We start from the raw sequence: 22,004 nt of genomic DNA, 5'->3' as shown, positions 1-22,004 counted from the left end.
CAGGGCGCTCCCCCCCAGCGCCCTGCACCCTGCAGGCCAATGGAGTGTGTGGAAGCCGGGAGCGCAGCGCTACCGCTGCTGCTCCCTCCCACGGCACACTGGCAGGGGGGAAAATACCGGGTGTTCAGCATGTACCCCCGCCAGAAATCTAAATATAATATATAAATAAACATATATATAAATATATATAAATATATGCTGCCCAGGGCGCTCCCCCCCAGCGCCCTGTACCCTGCAGGCCGATGGTGTGTGTGTGGGAGCAGGGAGCGCAGCACTACCGCTGTTGCTCCCCCCTGCGGCACACTGGCGGGGTGAACATACCCCTTGTCAGGGCCCCCACTAGCGTTTTAGATCCTCAGCAACATGCCCCTAGGGCGCTACCCACAGCGCCCTGTACCCTGCCAGAGACGTTGGTGTGTGGGAGCATGGAGCGCAGCGCTACCGCTGCTGTTACCTCCATTACTGAAGTCTTCTTCCGTCACTGAAGTCTTCTTTTCTTCCAATACTCACCCGGCTTCTTTCTTCAGGCCTCTGTGAGGGGATTGACGGCGCGGCTCCGGGAACAAGCAGCTAGGCGCACCAAGTGATCGAACCCTCTGGAGCTAATGGTGTCCAGTAGCCGTGAAGCAGAGACCTTAAACTAAGAAGAAGTAGGTCCTGCTTCTCTCCACTCCCACGCTGCAGGAAGCCTGTAGCCAGCAGATCTCCCTAAAAATAAAAAACCTAACATAAAGTCTTTCAGAGAAACTCAGGAGAGCTCCCCTAGTGTGTGACCCATCACTCCTGGGCACAAAGTCTAACTGAGGTCTGGAGGAGGGGCATAGAGGGAGGAGCCAGTTCACACCCAGTTTAAGTCTTTGTAGTGTGCCCAGGCTCCTGCGGATCCGTCTATACCCCATGGTCCTTTTGAAGTCCCCAGCATCCTCTAGGACGTAGGAGAAATAGAATTCTGCACAGGATATCCAGAATTATAGTGAACAGACATAATTGTGCAGACAATAGTGCATAATTGAGACTACACCTTTTTTTGCACCTTAGAAAGTTTATCCCATCAAGAGTAAATCCTTTTCTCGTAGTCTGTAGAGGATGCTGGGGTCCACATTAGTACTATGGGGTATAGACGGGTTCCTTGGGAGCCATAGGCACTTTAAGAATTTAATAGTGTGAGCTGGCTCCTCCCTCTATGCCCCTCCTACCAGACTCAGTCTAGAAACTGTGCCCGAGGAGACGGACATACTTTGAGAGAAGGAAATACACAGATAGTGGTGAGATTCACACCAGCTCACACATAACAACAGAAAGACAAGATAACCAGCTTGAAACAATTCGGCAACGGCTGAACAACAGCACTTAACCAAGTAACAATGCAGTACTTAACCAAGTAACAATGCAGTACTTAACTAAGTAACAAATGCAGGAAAACGAAGCGCTGGGCGGGCGCCTAGCATCCTCTACCGACTACGAGAAAAGGATTTACCGGTAGGTAATTAAAATCCTATTTTCTCTTAGTACTAGAGGATGCTGGGGTCCACATTAGTACCATGGGGATGTACCAAGGCTCCCAGTATGGGAGGGAGAGCGCGGAGACTACTGCAGAACCGATTGACCAAACTTTAGGTCCTCAGAGGCCAAAATATGGAACTTGTAGAACTTAGCAAACATGTTCGATCCTGACCAAGTAGTCGCTCGGCAAAGTTTTAAAGCCGAGACACCCTCGGCAGCCGCCCAGGAAGAACCCACTTTACGAGTAGAGTGGGCCTTAACAGATTTTGGACACGGCAAGCCTGCCGTAGAATATGCATTCCAAGTAAGAAAATTGACATCAAACTCCTTAAAGGTTCGAACCAATCCGACTGCAGGAACTGCAGCACCACATTAAGATCCTCTAACACGCAGAAATATTAACGCTATTAATTTTCAACAACTATCTACCTCTCTGCAACCACTGCTCTCACCAATTTCTACATTCACCTCTCCTGAGACTGCTGTGTCACACCTTAACCAAACTCTAGAAACAGCACTTGATGAAGTGGCTCCAGCTACCCATCACACTCCACATAGACTTAGATGTCAACCGTGGCACTCTAAATACACTAGACACCTACAAAAACTCTCACGTAAAGTAGAATGCCAGTGGCGTAAGTCTCGTAGTTCAAGTGACTTTCTCACATATAAAACCGTGTACCACTCTTATCGTAATTCTCTGGACACTGCCAAACAAACATATTTTCAATCTCTCATCTCTGCTCAAGCCTCTAACCCCAAATGACTTTTTAATACATTTAAATCACTTCTTGTCCCTCCCTCCCTCCCCCAACCCACCAGCCACTGTCAGTGCGCAAGATCTTGCTTCCTTTTTCAAGGACAAGATTGACAAGATCCGAAATGAAATGGTATGCATTTCCATAGCAAGTGACCTGCTCAATTCCCTGCCTGAACCCTCTAACACCTTCTATCCTACAAAGGAAGAGGAAGTATCTGCACTCTTTTCATCTGCCTACTCTAATACCTCTCCCCTTGACTCTATACCCTCACAAATTAGTAAAGCTCTGTCTGCTGTGCTCATCCCAACCTTAACTAAAATCTGTATGCTCTCTCTTCTCTCCCATTCTGAAAAAACAAAACTCTGACCCTAACTCTCTCTCAAACTACCGTCCTATCTCTCAGCTCCCATGCCTCTGCAAGCTACTTGAGAGACTTGCCTACACTTGCCTCACACACTTTCTTAACTCACACAGCCTACTGAACCCACTTCAGTCAGGATTTCGTGCCCAACACTCCACAGAGACAGCACTGACTAAGGTAGTGAAGGATTTGGTCATTACTCTCTACTTATTTTCCTTGATCTCTCTGCTGCTTTTGACACTGTTGACCCCTCTCTTGTCATACAAACACTACAATCCCTAGGTATTCAGGACACAGCCCTTTCTTGGTTCTCAGCCTACCTATCTAATCGCTCCTTCAGTGTTTGTTTCTCTGATTCCACCTTCTCTTCGCTACCTCTCTCAGTTGGAGTACCGCAAGGCTCAGTCTTAGATCCTCTGTTTTTCTCTATCTATACCAAATCTCTTGGCAAACTAATCAACTCTTTCAGATTTCAGTACCATCTGTATGTGGATGATACTCAAATCTACCTATCCTCCCCTGATTTGTCACCATCTGTATTGGGCCGTGTCACTGAATGCCTTTCTGTCATTTCATCTTGGATGACATCTCGCCACCTCAAACTTAATATTTCCAAAACAGAATTAATTATATTTCCACCGGCCAATAGTAGTTTCCAACCTGATATCTCTATCACTGTTGAGAACTCAGCAATCGTCCCTACCCCACAAGCTCGCTGCCTAGGTCTCATTCTTGACTCTGAACTGTCCTTTGTTTCCCACATTCACTCTGTCTCAAGATCATGTTACATACAGCTAAGAAACATTTCCAAAATACGACCATATCTTACACAAGACACAGCAAAAACTCTAATCTATGCTCTCATTATCTCCCGCATTGATTATTGTAATAGTCTCCTGACCAGTCTTCCCAAACATAGGCTTTCACCACTACAATCCATTTTGAATGCAGCTGCTAGGCTAATCTTCCTCGCTAGACGTTCATCGTCTGCAGATCCGCTCTGTCAGTCCCTCCATTGGTTACCAGTATTCTACCGTATTAAATATAAAATACTTTTACTGACATACAAATCTATTAACTAAACTGCACCAATATATATCTCTTCACTCATCTCAAAATATCTCCCTACCCGACCTCTCCGCTCTGCACAAGATCTACGTCTCTCATTCACACACATTACTTGTTCACACTCAAAATTACAGGACTTTATCCGGGCTTCACCCACTCTGTGGAATGCCCTCCCACGCACATTAAGACTCGCCTCTAGTCTACAAACCTTTAAACATTCCCTGAAAACTCAACTCTTCAGACAAGCCTATCAAACTCCAGACCCACCCACATAACCTTCAGTGCTTCCCTATCTAATTACACCCTCTCTGTACAGTATACATAACATCACATATTTTGTCTTTCTTTACTCTCACACCCTCCTGACACTTGGCCAACATTGCGGGGTGATCATATCATACAACCCATTAAGAACCTAGCAATCTGGTGGACCATTATGCAGTAGGTAGCATCTATCCTTGTGTATCAATGCCTATTTCCCTATAGATTGTAAGCTTGCGAGCAGGGCCTTCCTACCTCTATATCTGTCTGTTTTACCCAGTTTTGTTCTATTACTGTTGTTCTAATTGCAAAGCGCAATGGAATATGCTGCGCTATATAAGAAACTGTTAATAAATTAATAAGATCCCAAGGTGCCGTAGAAGGCACAAAGGGAGGCTGTATGTGCAGAACCCCTTTCAAGAAAGTCTGAACCTCAGGGAGGACAGCCAATTGTTTCTGGAAGAAAATGGACAAGGCCAAAATCTGGACTTTTATGGAGCCCAAACGCAGGCCCACATCCACACCTGCTTGTAGAAAGAGGAGAAATCGTCCCAGTTGAAATTCCACCTTAGGAAAATTCTTGGATTCACACCAAGACACGTACTTTTTCCAAATTCGATGGTAATGTTTAGACGTTACTCCTTTCCTAGCCTTTATCAGGGTAAGAATAACTTTGTTCGGAATGCCCTTCTGAGCTAAGATCTGGTGTTCAACCTCTATGCCATCAAACGTAGCCCTGTTGCAGAACGGCCCTCTTGAATAAGCAAACGGCCCTGTTGCAGAAGGCCCTCTTGAAGAGGAAGAGGCCTCAGATTTTCCAGCAGTAACTCCAGAAGATCCGCATACCAAGCAACGAGGATCACCTGAACTCTTGATCTTTTTATTAGTTTGAGAATCCTTGGGATAAGTGGAAGTGGAGGTAACACACACACTGTAAATCAAAATTTGTTTGCTAAACTGCGCACTGAGTCCCTTTTTGTTCGGATAAGCTGCCGCACTTAAAGGTGACCAACCTCCAAATAGAAACAAAAAATACAAATTTGTGCTGCGCTCAATCCTGGTGATTGTAATGTGCTTACCCCTCAATTTGTCTCGTGCTCTGGACCAGATTCATAGACGACATTTTTTTCATATGGCAAGGAGAGGAGGACACACTGAATGGATTTATAGAGTATATGAATAGTGTCAAAGTCAGAAAAATATCACGCTGCACGTTGCCATATATGCACTTCATGCGTGTGCACGCTGCATATTTAATCAAAATAATGTATTTTATAAGTTAATATTCCCCTGAGTTCAACAGGTATCAGTGGGTCTCAAGATGGCTCTTTGACCTTAGAGATTCCCCAAACAATAGCTTTCATGTTGGGAGGGCTTCACATGTTCTTATGCATAGTTAAGCACAGGAATAGTAATTGAAGATTAATTGTATTCCGAATAAATTACACCTAAGAATAGTCAATTTCTGTCCCGCAGACGGAATACAATAGCCTTTAATTACACTAAGCTTTGAGATTCAATGAGGAGGGCCAACACCTGTGTTTACGAATGGGGCTGGATTTGTCTCCAGAAGAATGATTGCTGGGATGTCATTGTCTCAACTGAAAGTGGACAGTGAGACAGTATTCGCCAAACAATAGCTTCCCACAAGACAGGAATTTGAAACAAGTGCATAACCAAGATCACATGGTCAGCTCTGCTCACTGATACAGCTAGCCCACATGCTGTGAAAGACACACACTTCCTGTGGTTGACACACCCCCACAGCTGGAATGCAGGTATGATATCCACTGGAAATCACAGGGCTCACTGACTCACTCAGAACCAAGCAAGCATCCAGAAGCATGGCTTGCTTATCACCAGGCTCCAAGCGAAAGGCTAAGTATTGTATACTCATGGCTTAATGGCATAGAATAGTTTAAATATGTGTTTGTGGTAAAGTAGTTGTGAAATGATTGGCATAGAATAGTTAGTTTGGAGATACAAATGGCTTAAGGTTAATGATGCTTGTGCAGTTGTGTGATTGTTGGGTGTTTGGGATGATACTCTATGAAATCTGTAATGAATTGGAACAGTAGACAATCTGTAGCATAGCATCTCTGGTATACATTTATGGATGGTGATTTATAACAGATTATAGTAGTTTTACATGATACATCTTGCTGAAGGTTAGAAGTCAAAACATACTTCCTCTTGTTACTGTAGTCATGTGCTTGTAGCAATAGCAGGCTGATACTTGAGGGTACCTGGTTATTGAGATACTGTGTTGGCTTGAAATTGTGAAAGGTGATTTAGATGGTTTGGAATTGTAAAATCAGAACATATGCATTATATTGAAGCTTAGACATTTTGGAATATAGTGGAGTCTTATGTCTTCTGCTATGTGATTATGGTATAGGCTTTGTCAATTAAAGAATGCCATGTGTTTGGACTTGCAAATCTAAAATGGCTGCTAGCATTCCCTTTTAAATCATATGTTACAGACTTTGGAATCATGGGAGTTTTTCCCAAAATGGAGTCTAGCTTCTGTCCCATGCGGTATCGTAGGGACCATTGTGTTGTTGCTGTGTGTGTTGTGTATATAGGGACAGCCAGCCAGGGTGAGCATAAGTTTCTCAACACAAAGGTTCTCAACATTGACTAACTGCGCAGCGATCGCTCCCTCCATGTGTAAGTTTCTCTGCAACCATATTGTCTCTTATTTTAATGTTATAAGCCATTCTCTCTCTCCTTCCCCCTTAAATGTATTTGTACCTTTATTGTATTTTATGTGTAGTGATTCGGTTAGGTATTTTATGTTATCTTGGTAGTGTATAACTTGTATTGTGTTATTCTTTTGCAATTGAACGTTCATTCATTTCCTTAAAAGGCGTTAGACCCTTAGACCGGTATTTGAGTGTTTATTATATTGCTAAGGGGTTCTCAGAGCGTCACATACGCTCATACAGCTTTTAAACTAACAAGGTTACACTGTGTTGCATTTACACCTTATCACTGCACAAGGGTTTACAGTATAAGTACATTGTTTATGGTATAGTTATAAAAGTTTAATTCTGTAAGTGTCTGCGACGCCTGTGCTCACACCCTGTGCACAGCGTCTGCTACACTAAGGGCGTACCCTTGCGGTACCTTTTGCGCCAATTGCGTACTGTGTTCTTTAACCTTTTAGCGTGTTTTATACAAGGTATAGAATAGGCATTGTCAATTGAGGGCTCCTCCGGTCTTCACATATCTGCACTAGGTAACTTTAGCAGACATTATCGATCAGCAAAAGGCGGGAAGGTGCTATCCCTCGCAGTGCTGACCAGATAAGCATCTGCTTCACTTAGTAAGGAGTGCTGAGGGAATTCGGGAACTGGAAGGTAGGAACAGTACGTTATTGTCTTTGTAAATCTGGTTTTTATTTCTATTTGGTGCCAACTACACACGCAGATTGGATGGTTTGTCTGTTTAAATAGGTTTAAAAATGATTTTTAATCGCTCTGCATAGCGTGATAACTAAAAGGAGCTGGCATGATGATTTTCTTTGTGACAAAAGGTCTGTCCCCCATTTTGTGTAAACCTCATGGATGTGGAAGGGGGAGGAGCAGCGGCCATTTTGGAAAGGTCAATATTTTTTTTCTAAAGCGGCTGATTTTCAGTTGACTCAGGAAATAACCAGCCATCCATTGTCAAAAAGAAATCATCATTTAATGAGTTTTGTTTTTTAATGCATTCGTTTAGTCCATATCATAGTCAATCATAAGTGGTTCAGATAGAGTTTAATAAAAAAATTAATAATACATTAAATATTTGATTTAAGAAATACACAAATAAAACAAAGTCGTTTTTTTTTTTTTTTTTTGGTCACTGTCTCTCTTCAAGAACCTGTTTTAACTCTGCTACTTGTAGGATGGCCATTGAAATGCAAATGAACCTGTGTGACTAATTTGTTGTTGTTTTTTTCTCTCCCAGCAGTGAAAGAAATCGCCTTTACAGAGTTAGTTAAAAAAGTACATTCATATGCAAATTAGAAGCACTGAATAAGGTCTCACATAAGAAATAGTGATTGGTACATATATGTAATATCTATATGCGTATGCTCACATCAATGTATGTTATTAGATTAAATTTAGAATTGCATTTTCATCTGTGTATTTTCACATATCATTCTCCTGATTGCCACATATTAGTGATAAACGTGCTGAGACATCTGTTGTTATTAATAGTTAAAAGATAAAAAGTAATATTTAAGAGAATAATTGTAAAAGGCACGCACACAATCTCGCCTAGAATACGAGGGAGATTTGAGTGGTGGTCAGTGAAGGATTACTGTTAAAAATCATTCACATTGATAAACGTGTAGTGTGTTACGGTGGACGTACTTGGTCTGTGTACACATGTCCTTTCAAGGGCAGGGCGTACGCAATGCAAGGGTCGACGCACGGAGCGTATATTACGCAACGGAGCGTACGGATACGCCCACATGATACAAACCGCACGATAGTATTGTTTTAGTAGGCGATAAGGAAGTAACGCGAAAAATAACACAAATCTATCTCAAATCCAAGAGTTTAAAGTTAAAAGAAAAAACCTTCTCTATTGCAATTCTTCTGGGTTAGGCTAATACTGAATGAAAGGATTTCTGCGCAGAAATAAAAATTAAAGTGTACATGTGGTAAGAGTGTGTGTATATATAAGAATTCTCTTTTATTACGGAAGTGGGAACCATAGGCCAGTAGAAAGAGGTACACCAGCGAGAGTGATATCGTGGGGTGGCTTGGGAGGCGTCCCTTGTTATTCTCGACATATTAATGAGCAGTAGAGTCTGCTGTACATAACAGACCAGGAGGTCACGGACCAGGAGGTCACAGAACAAGAGGTTCAGGTACAGCAGACTAGAAGTAGAGAGCACAACCGAAGAGGGGTTGGTGCGAGACCCATATAGGCCAAAGAAGCTCATTGCTGAAGGAATTCGCAGCCAAAATTTTCGATTCCACTGATCGTTCCGCACATAAGATTAGTTGCTTGTGTGCAGATACGATTGTACCGCATGTGATTGTGTGTATTAGCGTGTCTTAAATTCAGAAGAACGCTACTTGCACATTGTTAACGTGATTTGTGTAATTTTTTTTATTTTAAGGGAAGTAGCCTGATCACTCGGGGACATTCCAACAACCGATACTTGCTGGGGACTGGAAGGTCCAACACGCCCCAGTAAATAAAGGTTCATAGGGGCCCTAGGTTGGGTACAGCAGCTCTGGGAACAGTGATTGCAGTACTGGCCAACGTGGGCGGAGTTAAGTGGGCGGACCTCGTTGCAAAACCCCCACCGCAGCCTTACCCCGGACATTTTGGTTTTCTGTGAGGGTTGCCGGAGACCCTGATTGGAAGTCAGAGGTAGTGAAAGCAACGCCTGCAGAGATGGGGGCCACTTGTTCAGGTAAGGGGCGATCAACCCAGGTTCAGGTTGATTTGAAACCGATCAATCAGGTCGGCAAGGTCATGTGTGAGAAATCAGACCAAGATGGTCATCACACAGAAATATTATGCAATGAATGGGAAAGGATGACTGTGCATGACGGGGAGGTACTTTTAACCCAGATGTGTTACAAAATCTAAGGAGAAGGATATGTCTCATTAAATCAGCAAAGAGACGGATCAAACATTATGATGATTTAAAATTGTGGCAACAGGAAAGTGAAATGCAAAGAAATTTAACTTACATATCTGACTCTCATCTTGGGAGGAGAGACATGGCAATGGAGAGGATTATGGTTGCAGAGAATGGCGCGATGGTGTACGATAAAAAAAATGCACTTAGTAACTGTATTAAGAATGAAAGTAACAAATGTAATAATGTTTATAAAAATGAAAGTGTCAAAATTACAAATGTTAACCTGTGCAAGTCGCACCCCATGTTAAACTCCTCTCAGGATTACCAGCGAGAAGGTGAAACCAACACGATGTCAACACTCCACCCAGCAGTCATCATACGAGACACCCAGAGGGACACGGCCAAGTTGGTAAAGGCAATAGCAGAACCCCTCACGGAGGGTCAGGTGAGGTCGTGTCAACAGGTAAGTACGGTATTGTATGTTACTCACAGACAAATGCATCTTACACCAAAGAGTTAACACAAAATAGCATAATGGAACAAAATCCTGTCAGGGTGAACACAATATATTAAAACAAATGTACACTACAGGAAAGTAGCAGTTTAGGTGTTAATAAATGGTTTAAAGGAAGTATTAAGAACGAGTATACAAGCCTCTCTACCTAACTGGAGAAATAACTCAGTAACTGCATTAAGGAACTACGCTGTTGGGCATGAGCAAAACATCATCAAGCACAGGGAAACAAAGAAGCCCCAGATCCCTGTGGGTAAGTCAAAGGTGAAAAGGTGTTATAATTGCCAGAAGGAAGGTCATTTTGCAAGAGATTGTAGATCAAGAAGTAGACCAAACTCATATAAACCCCCTAGACAAAGATATGAGCAAAGTTATGACACACCAAATTGTAATCAGAGATCACATAGGAAGGAGTTTGGGCCGCACCTGTAACATGCAATCAGGAAAGGTGATCATTAGGACTGATAGTAAGCCTGAGGTTACAGTTAATGAAATGGGAGGTCAGTTCCTTGCAGGCACAAGGACGGCCGGGTAGACGTTGTAATTTATCTGTAAATGTTCTTTTCCCCATCTCTGACGTTCATCGGCGGGACCCAAATATCACATAGCTATTTGGTAATTGCAGAAGTCTACCTAACCCCAGTATGACCTACCAGCATCGATGTATCCTGGCCAGATACAAAGGGTAGGTATGGAAATACTAGTGGGAGAGACTATGCAGGGATACCATTGGACATGTAGATGTGACAGCCTGAGGGTGAACGGAAGATCTGATAATGTTTTTTTTTTTTGTTTGTTGCTTAATGAAAAATGTGATGAATTGTTCTCTCTCGTTTGTTTGTTTTTCCTCTCTCTCTTCTCACTCATGTTTTCATGTTTTAAAGATGGTATGTCACACATCAGTTAGACAAATGGTAATGCAAGATTTATTCTCCTTACAGAAAGAGCGCTGAGCTAGAAGAAATATTGTATCACCAGAATGTTTAGAAGACTGAGAGACAGCACCTTTGAGATGACAGCAGAACAAGAACAACAACAAGACTAGAGAACTAATTATCGTAAAAAGTTTCTCTCCCCCTCAAACTGTTTTCCTGTACCCCCATTACAAATTTCTCCTTTTCTCCTCCTGTAAGATGGACTCGCCTCAAGAGACTGTGATATGGATTTTCCTGTTAACCATGATGTTGACCAGAGCAGTCTGTTTCGGTGAGAGTACCAGTGAGGTCGAGAAAGGATCCAGAAAGGTTCTGATGACTGAGACGGAGGCGTAAATTTCCAATAACAACACAATCACCGAGCAAAGGCGAGTACCGGAAAACGATCTAGCAGCCATGTTATTTGTAGACAATTGTGAAGGATTGTTAGCTGAAGAAAATTGCATCTGTGGGCATTGTGATAGCTTAGTTGAGGATGGGTGCATCAAGAAATGTCAGTCCAGTTTTGACGTTAACATGGACCGGCATCCATTGGGTGACTATCACTCATTAGTGGGTAAGGTGTTAAACCAAACAGACTGTTGGGTATGCTCTCAAGTACCTCAAGGCCATAGCAAATCAGGATTAGTACCATTCCCTTTAACTATAGGAGAGGTACTTGAGTTAAGTGGTGGGAGACCGGTGGACAAGAGGTTTAATATCTCTAGTCCTCCTAGTTTGAAGCTCCACCAATATCATGTGGATAGGTCCTTAGTGTGTTTTAACATTTCCAATCCCCGAAAGCCGGGAAATTGGGAAGTGTCATGGAATAACAAAACCATGACCTTTTCATATAGAGCCGATAGAATGCCTACAGATACAGAGCTCATACGCCACATAGCCGATAGTGGAAAATATTTCCGATATAGGTATACCCTAGGAAGTAGGATCATGAGAGTTGGAGAAGTATCACCAGGATACTGTGCACATATCATACAATCGGATACGTGTACCAGACAGATGGGAGAATTAGGGTTAGGAGAGTCCACATGGAAAATGTGTAACATGGTAATGACATATTCAGTCCCATATGTTCTCCCCGATGATGCATATTTCATATACGGGAGAAAGGCGTATGAGCGGCTTGCCCCAAACTCAGAAGGATTATGTTATATTGAAAAAGTACCGCCTGAAGTAATGACTGTATCGCATAACAAAATTGATTTGATTTACGACCCAACCATTGAAACCACGCTGTGATAAAAGGTGATTCCACGACCTGTTTCTTTCACCCGTTTCTCCTTTGTTTTCCTCCAAGGTACAAGGACTCGCTTGGAAGAAGAATTTGACAACCTTTTACACAGACAACTGATGGACTATGCCATAGACCCCCCATATCCCTAGTAATTTTAATTTTACGCTAGCCCAACACTTTTTGTAAGTCTATGGACATTGAAAAAGCTTTTTGCACACCGTTATAGCAAAAGCATCGGGAGACTACAGTCAACATGTACATCGAGACAAGACAAGACAAGACAAGACACAAGACAAGACCTCAATCGGCAAATGTATATTAAACTCACATAGTTTATCACTGCATTTACCATAATTGTTCTTTATCTTCATCTCTACAACCTTCAGGTAATGACACACATAGTCGATAGGGAATACAGGCACAGATATCAGCACTCACATATTCCCCCATTCATGTATCATCAACTAAAATGTGCTCCCCCATTTTGTTGCAACCAAAAGCCGAAAAGAGCTCGGTAAAGTTTGACAGCCCATCCACAGACCCTTGATACGGGATAAGAAGGAATTCAAATGTATACTTCGCAATACCTCGAAGCTTGATTTAAAACACGTACGGCACGATGATACATGACCCCCCAAACACGGATTCATACACACATGCTTCTGCTATCTCACTAGGTCATACCCTTTTCCCACCTTCTTCTCTCCTCCCTTACCCAATCATAGAAATGTATTTACATATGACATATATTTTTCTCTTTTTGAAATGTTTTAGGAAGTGGCAGTTATTGGTGACTGCCAAAGGGTGGACTGTCAAAGTCAGAAAAATATCACGCTGCATGTTGCCATATATGCACTTCATGCGTGTGCACGCTGCATATTTAATCAAAATAATGTATTTTATAAGTTAATATTCCCCTGAGTTCAACAGGTATCAGTGGGTCTCAAGATGGCTCTTTGACCTTAGAGATTCCCCAAACAATAGCTTTCATGTTGGGAGGGCTTCACATGTTCTTATGCATAGTTAAGCACAGGAATAGTAATTGAAGATTAATTGTATTCCGAATAAATTACACCTAAGAATAGTCAGTTTCTGTCCCGCAGACGGAATACAATAGCCTTTAATTACACTAAGCTTTGAGATTCAATGAGGAGGGCCAACACCTGTGTTTACGAATGGGGCTGGATTTGTCTCCAGAAGAATGATTGCTGGGATGTCATTGTCTCAACTGAAAGTGGACAGTGAGACAGTATTCGCCAAACAATAGCTTCCCACAAGACAGGAATTTGAAACAAGTGCATAACCAAGATCACATGGTCAGCTCTGCTCACTGATACAGCTAGCCCACATGCTGTGAAAGACACACACTTCCTGTGGTTGACACACCCCCACAGCTGGAATGCAGGTATGATATCCACTGGAAATCACAGGGCTCACTGACTCACTCAGAACCAAGCAAGCATCCAGAAGCATGGCTTGCTTATCACCAGGCTCCAAGCGAAAGGCTAAGTATTGTATACTCATGGCTTAATGGCATAGAATAGTTTAAATATGTGTTTGTGGTAAAGTAGTTGTGAAATGATTGGCATAGAATAGTTAGTTTGGAGATACAAATGGCTTAAGGTTAATGATGCTTGTGCAGTTGTGTGATTGTTGGGTGTTTGGGATGATACTCTATGAAATCTGTAATGAATTGGAACAGTAGACAATCTGTAGCATAGCATCTCTGGTATACATTTATGGATGGTGATTTATAACAGATTATAGTAGTTTTACATGATACATCTTGCTGAAGGTTGGAAGTCAAAACATACTTCCTTTTGTTACTGTAGTCATGTGCTTGTAGCAATAGCAGGCTGATACTTGAGGGTACCTGGTTATTGAGATACTGTGTTGGCTTGAAATTGTGAAAGGTGATTTAGATGGTTTGGAATTGTAAAATCAGAACATATGCATTATATTGAAGCTTAGACATTTTGGAATATAGTGGAGTCTTATGTCTTCTGCTATGTGATTATGGTATAGGCTTTGTCAATTAAAGAATGCCATGTGTTTGGACTTGCAAATCTAAAATGGCTGCTAGCATTCCCTTTTAAATCATATGTTACAGACTTTGGAATCATGGGAGTTTTTCCCAAAATGAAGTCTAGCTTCTGTCCCATGCGGTATCGTAGGGACCATTGTGTTGTTGCTGTGTGTGTTGTGTATATAGGGACAGCCAGCCAGGGTGAGCATAAGTTTCTCAACACAAAGGTTCTCAACATTGACTAACTGCGCAGCGATCGCTCCCTCCATGTGTAAGTTTCTCTGCAACCATATTGTCTCTTATTTTAATGTTATAAGCCATTCTCTCTCTCCTTCCCCCTTAAATGTATTTGTATCTTTATTGTATTTTATGTGTAGTGATTCGGTTAGGTATTTTATGTTATCTTGGTAGTGTATAACTTGTATTGTGTTATTCTTTTGCAATTGAACGTTCATTCATTTCCTTAAAAGGCGTTAGACCCTTAGACCGGTATTTGAGTGTTTATTATATTGCTAAGGGGTTCTCAGAGCGTCACATATGCTCATACAGCTTTTAAACTAACAAGGTTACACTGTGTTGCATTTACACCTTATCACTGCACAAGGGTTTACAGTATAAGTACATTGTTTATGGTATAGTTATAAAAGTTTAATTCTGTAAGTGTCTGCGACGCCTGTGCTCACACCCTGTGCACAGCGTCTGCTACACTAAGGGCGTACCCTTGCGGTACCTTTTGCGCCAATTGCGTACTGTGTCTCTTAACCTTTTAAAGTGTTTTAAATAGGATAAGCATATAGGCTTTGTCAATAGGAACAGCAACAACCTTAAATTTACCACTACCTACAGTAAGACCAATGTCAGTTTCCTAGATTTAAACATTTTTGTAGAGGGAGGCAATATACATACAAAAACCTTCAAGAAAAACGTGGATGTAAATAGCTACATCTTATCAACAAGTGGACACCATCCCAGTTGGTTAGAGTCAATTCCAAAAGGACAATTTACCAGACTCAGGAGAAATTGTTCTAAGAAATCAGATTATACAATTCAAGGAGAAGAATTAATTACAGAATTCAGAGAAAGAAAGTATAAGGAGGACAGTATACAACAGGCATACCAACAGGTGGGGGAAACAGATAGAGGACAGTTACTCGAGTATAGAGATAAGAAAGACAAAAAACATTTGGAGGAAGTTATATTCATCACGGAATACACACAACAAGCCAAATCTATACAGCACATACTCAAGAAACACTGGCCACTTCTCATGGAGGATGAAATTCTGAACGACATTTTAGACACAAAACCAAAAGTCATCTTTAGAAAAGCACCAGATCTAAAGAAGAAACTGGTACATAGTCATCTACAACCAACTACATTGATACAAACACACATCAATCAATCCAAACCCAGAACAGCTTTCTACTATTGTGGGACCTGTTTGGGATGCAGAAATGGAGGACCGCAGAGCACCAAACCAGTAAACAGCTTCAGTTCCACCAACACACATAAAGTATATAATATCAAGGACAGACTGACATGCAATAGCAAAGGGGTTATTTACATATTAGAATGTGGATGCAAAAAACAATACATAGGACGAACCACGCGCCCATTCAAAACCAGAATTAGTGAACATATTTGTAATATCAAAAGGGGACTGGAGGAACACAATTTATCAAAACACTTTAAAGATCACCATGAGAGTAACTCGAAATCATTAAAATTCATAGGGATACAGGAGGTTCACCCTAATTGGAGGGGAGGTGACTTTATTGAAAAAATCAATAAAATAGAACTAAGGTGGATGTATGAAATGAAGACACTGGCCCCTTTTGGACTAAATAAAGATAATGAAGTGAAATCAGTTATTTGTAAAAAATTAACATATCTGTCACTTTCATGATAGGATTCCCTAACATTTAATCCAGATTTGGCATTTGTGCATAACCTATATACATCTATCAACATCAGCAATTCTTATTTATCAATTTAAAGGGAAATTAGACTTTTAGATAAAGGGATAAATATTTAATCAGGACCCTTTAGAACAATCAGATCAATCAGGTTATCCTATACACTAAATAGAAAGGAGTCTAGACCAATAGGAGCAGCATATGAAGACCACATGACCGGAAAAGACATTCCATTCACCCTTTAAAAATCAGAACAATTCACTAATTGAATACACCATTCTCCCAGAGGAAGGCCTGACAGAGGTTGAAACCCGTTGGAGGCACCACTGATTTTATTATCCACATTTCATTTATCATTGCCGCACGGAGCAGAGGGGACGAGACGATCCATGAAAGAACTGGTCACGTGACCCGGACATTCAGAGAGCGCGCTCATAACAAAGCAACCGCAGGACGAGGAACGGAGGAAGAAGTCGGTGTCGGAACTCGGGTCATCATCGGGAAAAGACAACAGGTGAGTGTCCGTATGAGGCGGGGTTAGCCTGGTGAGCAGCTCCGTAGAGCGCCCCTCGGACTCCCTTGCCTCAGACAGGTTGCTCAATCGAACCGACTGGCGCACGGGGAACGTCCGAAGCAGGACGCACCACGGACAGCCAGGGTGAGAGGAGGAAGCCAGTCCGGAGGAAACCACTGTGTCTGTGTACCATATGAATGAACATTGAGTGCTCCACACCGTGAAGACTCAAGTACCTTTTACAGTATTACTGCAGAAGCAATTGAGTACTCAAAAGACTGTACCAAGTAGAATCTGGTGAAACTTGCATGCGGGACGCCGCATTAAGAAAAGGTGACATTGAGAAATGATATGGACAATACTGGACTAAATTGCCTAAATAAACGGAGCTTAGCACTTTAAAAAATACAGTTGCCACATAATTATTTCATCCACGATCTGGTATATACTATACTTTATAAATTACACTGGTCAACTATAAAAGCTATTGTCTCATATATCACCTTCCTGTGTAGGTTATACTGTACCTAAAACCATACAGACAATTAGTGATAACAAATTGAGGGGTAAGCACATTACAATCACCAGGATTGAGCGCAGCACAAATTTGTATTTTTTGTAACACACACACTGACTTGAACACCCACAGAGTTACCAGGGCATCCACCGCCACTGCCTGTGGGTCTCTCGACCTGGAACAGTACCTCCGAAGCTTCTTGTTGAGGCGGGAGGCCATCATGTCTATTTGAGGTACGCCTCAAAGACTTGTCACCTCCGCGAACACCTCTGGGTGGAGACCCCACTCTCCTGGATGGAGATCGTGTCTGCTGAGGAAGTCCACTTTCCAGTTGTCCACTCCTGGAATGAAGATTGCTGACAGTGCCACCGCGTGCTTTTCCACCCAGAGGATGATTCTTGTTACCTCTGACATTGCAGCTCTGCTCTTCATTCTGCCTTGTCAGTTTATGTAGGCCACTGTCGTTACATTGTCCGACTGAACCTGAATGGCCTGATCTTTCAGAAGATGTGCCACTTGTAGAAGACCATTGTACACGGCCCTTAGTTCCAGAATGTTTATCGGAAGGATGGATTCCAGACTTGACCCCCTTCCTTGGAAGTTTTTCCCTTGGGTGACTGCACCCCAACCTCTGAGACTTGCATCCGTGGTTAGAAGGATCCAATTCTGAATCCCGAACCTGCAGCCCTCTAGTGGGTGAGAAGTTTGCAGCCACCAGAGGAGCAAGATTCTGGCTTTTGGTGACAGATGTATCCTCTGGTGCATGTGAAGATGAGATCCCGACCATTTGTGCGGGAGATCCAGTTGGAAAGACCGTGCATGAAATCTTCCATACTGTAGAGCCTCGTAGGAGGCAACCATCTTCCCCAGAAGGCGAATGCACTAATGAACCAATACCCGGGCTGGCTTCAGGACATCCCGGACCATTGTTTGTATCACCAACGCTTTCTCCGCCGGCAGAAACACCCTCTGTACTTCCATGTTGAGGATCATACCCAGGAAGGACAGTCTCCTTGTCGGATCCAAGTGCAACTTTGGAAGATTCAGGATCCATCCATGATCCTGGAGTAGTTGAGTTGAGAGAGCAATGCTCTGTAACAGCTTCTACCTTGAAGATGCTTTTATCAGCAGATCGTCCAGATAAGGAATTATGGCCCTCATTCCGAGTTGTTCGCTTGCAAGCTGCTTTTAGCAGCTTTGCACACGCTAAGCCGCCGCCTACTGGGAGTGAATCTTAGCTTATCAAAATTGCGAACGAAAGATTAGCAAAATTGCGAATAGACACTTCTTAGCAGTTTCTGAGTAGCTCCACACTTACTCGGCATCTGCGATCAGTTCAGTGCTTGTCGTTCCTGGTTTGACGTCACAAACACACCCAGCTTTCGCCCAGACACTGCTCCATTTCTCCAGCCACTCCCGCGTTTTTCCCAGAAACGGTAGCGTTTTTTCGCACACACCCATAAAACGGCCTGTTTCCGCCCAGAAACACCCACTTCCTGTCAATTACATTACGATCACCAGAACGAAGAAAAAACCTCGTAATGCCGTGAGTAAAATACCTAACTGCATAGCAAATTTACTTGTCGCAGTCGCAGTGCGAACATTGCACATGCGCATTAGCGACTAATCGCTCCATTGCGAGAAAAAAATAACGAGCGAACAACTCAGAATGACCCCCCATGTTCACACCCTGCTTGCGGAGGAGTAGCATCATCTCCGCCATGACCTATGTGAACACCCTCGGTGCCGCGGAGAGGCCAAACGGCAGTGCCTGGAACTGATAGTGACAGTCCAGCAGCGCAAATCTTAAATAATCCTGGTTAGGCGGCCAGTTCGGAATGTGAAGGTATGCATCCTTGATATCTAAGGATACTAGAAATTCCCCCTTTATCTTGAATTTGAATTCCCTCAAATAAGGGTTCAATGACTTTAGGTTCAATATTGGCCTGACCGAACCATCCGGTTTCGGTACCACAAACAGGTTTGAGTAATAACCCTTGTTTGTTAGGTTAGGTGAAACTGGAACAATGACATTTGACTTTAGCAATTTTTGAATGGCTACCTGTAGGATAGCACTTTCTGTCAGCAAAGCTGGTAAGCCTGATTTGAAGAATCTGTGAGGTGGGAGTTCTTGAAACTCCAGTCTGTACCCCTGGGTAACAGTATCTTGTACCCTGGGTCCAGGCCTGATGACGCCCAGATATGACTGAAATTTCTTAGTCTTGCTCCCACCTGCCCGATCTCCAGGCTGGGAGGTCCACCATCATGCCAAGGAATTTGAGGAAGTAGAACCAGGTTTCTGTTCCTGTGAACCTGTTGGTGTAGGTTTTCTGGATTTCCCTGACCTCCTCTAAAGAAAGTGGAAGGGGGTTTGGACTTTTTAACTTTTGCGGTCCGAAAGGACTGCATTGTAGAAGTAGGATAAGATTTACTAGTCAGCGGTGTAGCTGAGGGAAGAAATGTTGACTTACCCGCAGTTGCCGTGGAGATCCACGCATCGAATGCATCCCCAAACAGAGCCTGACCTGTGAAGGGTAGGTTCTCCACACTCTTCTTGGATTCTGGAGTCCCCTGCGTGCCGAGACAGCCATGGAAGAAGGATGGACAAGGTCCTTCATGGCCTCCACCATGAAACCTGCAGAATCCTGTATGGGACGTAAAAACAATTCAATGTCACTTCTATCCATAGACTCTAATTTTTCTAGTAATATGCCTGACCACTTTACTATGGCTTTAGAAATCCACGCACAAGCAATAGTGGGTCTTAAAGCTACGACAGTAGCTGTGTATAGTGATTTGAGCGTAGTCTCAATCTTACGATCAGCCGGCTCTTTTAAAGCGGTGGACCCAGGGACAGGTAAAACTACCTTTTTAGACAACCTAGACACAGAAGCGTCCACTACAGGTGGGATATCTCACTTTCTCCTGTCCTCCTCAGGGAAAGGAAAAGCAATGAGAACCCTCTTTGGGATCTGGAATTTTTTCTCTGGGTTTTCCCAGAATTTTTCAAACAATGCATTTAATTCCTTAGACGCAGGGAATGTAAGGGAGGATTACTTATTGTCAGTAAAGTAAGCCTCCTCTATTTGCTCTGGTACCTTCTCAGTAATGTGTAAAATGTCCCTAATAGCCTCAATCATGAGTTGCAACCACTTAGCAAGGGATGCAACCCCCCCCTGCATATCCCCATCACCGTCCCCTGTATCAGAGTCGGTTTCTGGATCCTGTTAGCATATGTGACCAGTGTAGGGTATTTGCGCTGGCCCAGGGCGCCCCTCACAGCGCCGCACATCAAGTACTGCTGAGCCCTCCGGAGCACAGCCTGTCAGAGCTGTTTTCCCACCCTTGTGCCACCATTCTCGCCGGCGACCCGCTTACCGGGTCGCCGGAGTCATACTCACCACTCTTCTATCTTCTGGCTCTGTTAGGGGGTGGCGGCCGTGCTGTGGGAGTGAGCGATCGCCTCGTGGGCTTGCGATCAGAAACCTCAGGAGCTCAGTGTCCTGTCAGCGGAGATAGAGAACCATTAACCTCTAGAGTTGGTTCCTACTCCCCCAGTGGCGTAACTAGAAGTTTTTCTCCCTCAAGCCAAAAAATTCTTCGGCGCCCCCCCCCCCCCATAATTGGCAGTATGAAAGGGACAAACATGCGCGCGCCGAAGGTGCGTGCCGCCAAAAAGGGGGTGTGGCTTCGTTTGAATGGGCGTGGCTTTGCATAAAGGGGCGTGGTATTGCAGGAAAAGACTTCCTTATACCCCCAGTTTTGCAACCTGCACGCCCAGACGTTAGCCACCACTGGAAAGAAAAATAATCCCGATTCATGCCCCTTACATTATTTGTCATTTTTCCTCCTTATAGTAATGCCCAGTATACATTATGCCACATACTGCAATGGCCCTTAGACATTATGCCACACACAATAATGCACATGACACAATATGCACACACCGTAATGCCCCCGACACATTATGCCACACACCGTAATGCCTGTGACACATTATGCCACACACTGTAATGCCTGTGACACATTATGCCACACACCGTAATGCCTGTGACACATGACGACAGGAATCGCAATGCCCGTTATACATTATGCTACACACTGCAATGCCCCTGATACATTATAGCACATACAATGTCTGTGACACATTATGCCACGCACCGTAATGCCTGTGACACATTATGCCACACACCGTAATGCCTATGACACATGACGCAATGCCCGTTATACATTATGCTACACACTGCAATGCCCCTGATAGATTATAGCACATACAATGCCTGTGACACATTATGACACACACTGCAATGACCCTGAGACATTATACCACATATCACAATGCCCGTGATATAGTATACCATACACCATAATACCTGTGACACATACCGCAATGCCCGTTATACATTATGCCACACTGCAATGCCCCTGAGACATTATACCACATACCACAATGCACGTGATATAGTATGCCACACACCGTAATGCCTGTGACACATTATGACACACACCGCAATGTCCGGTATACATTATGCCACACACCGTAATGCCCATTACACATTAAGTCCTACAGTAAGGCTTCTAATTACTTTTAAATTACCTGCTCGTTGCCAGGGGTTTCATGCTCTTGGTTCCATGCACGGTGCCAGGGGTTTTCATGCTCAGGGTGTCATGCTCGTTGCCAGGTGTTTCATGCACTGGGTGTCATGCTCGTTGCCAGGAGTTTCATGCACTGGGTGTCATGCTCGTTGCTAGGGGGTAGTGCTTGTTGCTAGGGCTGTGCTCCCAGTGCCACATATGT

This window comes from Pseudophryne corroboree, chromosome 3, assembly GCF_028390025.1.
Source record: "Pseudophryne corroboree isolate aPseCor3 chromosome 3, aPseCor3.hap2, whole genome shotgun sequence".
Lineage (NCBI taxonomy): Eukaryota > Metazoa > Chordata > Amphibia > Anura > Myobatrachidae > Pseudophryne > Pseudophryne corroboree.
The sequence above is the reverse complement of the archived record's forward strand: the minus strand, read 5'-3'. Positions refer to the sequence as shown.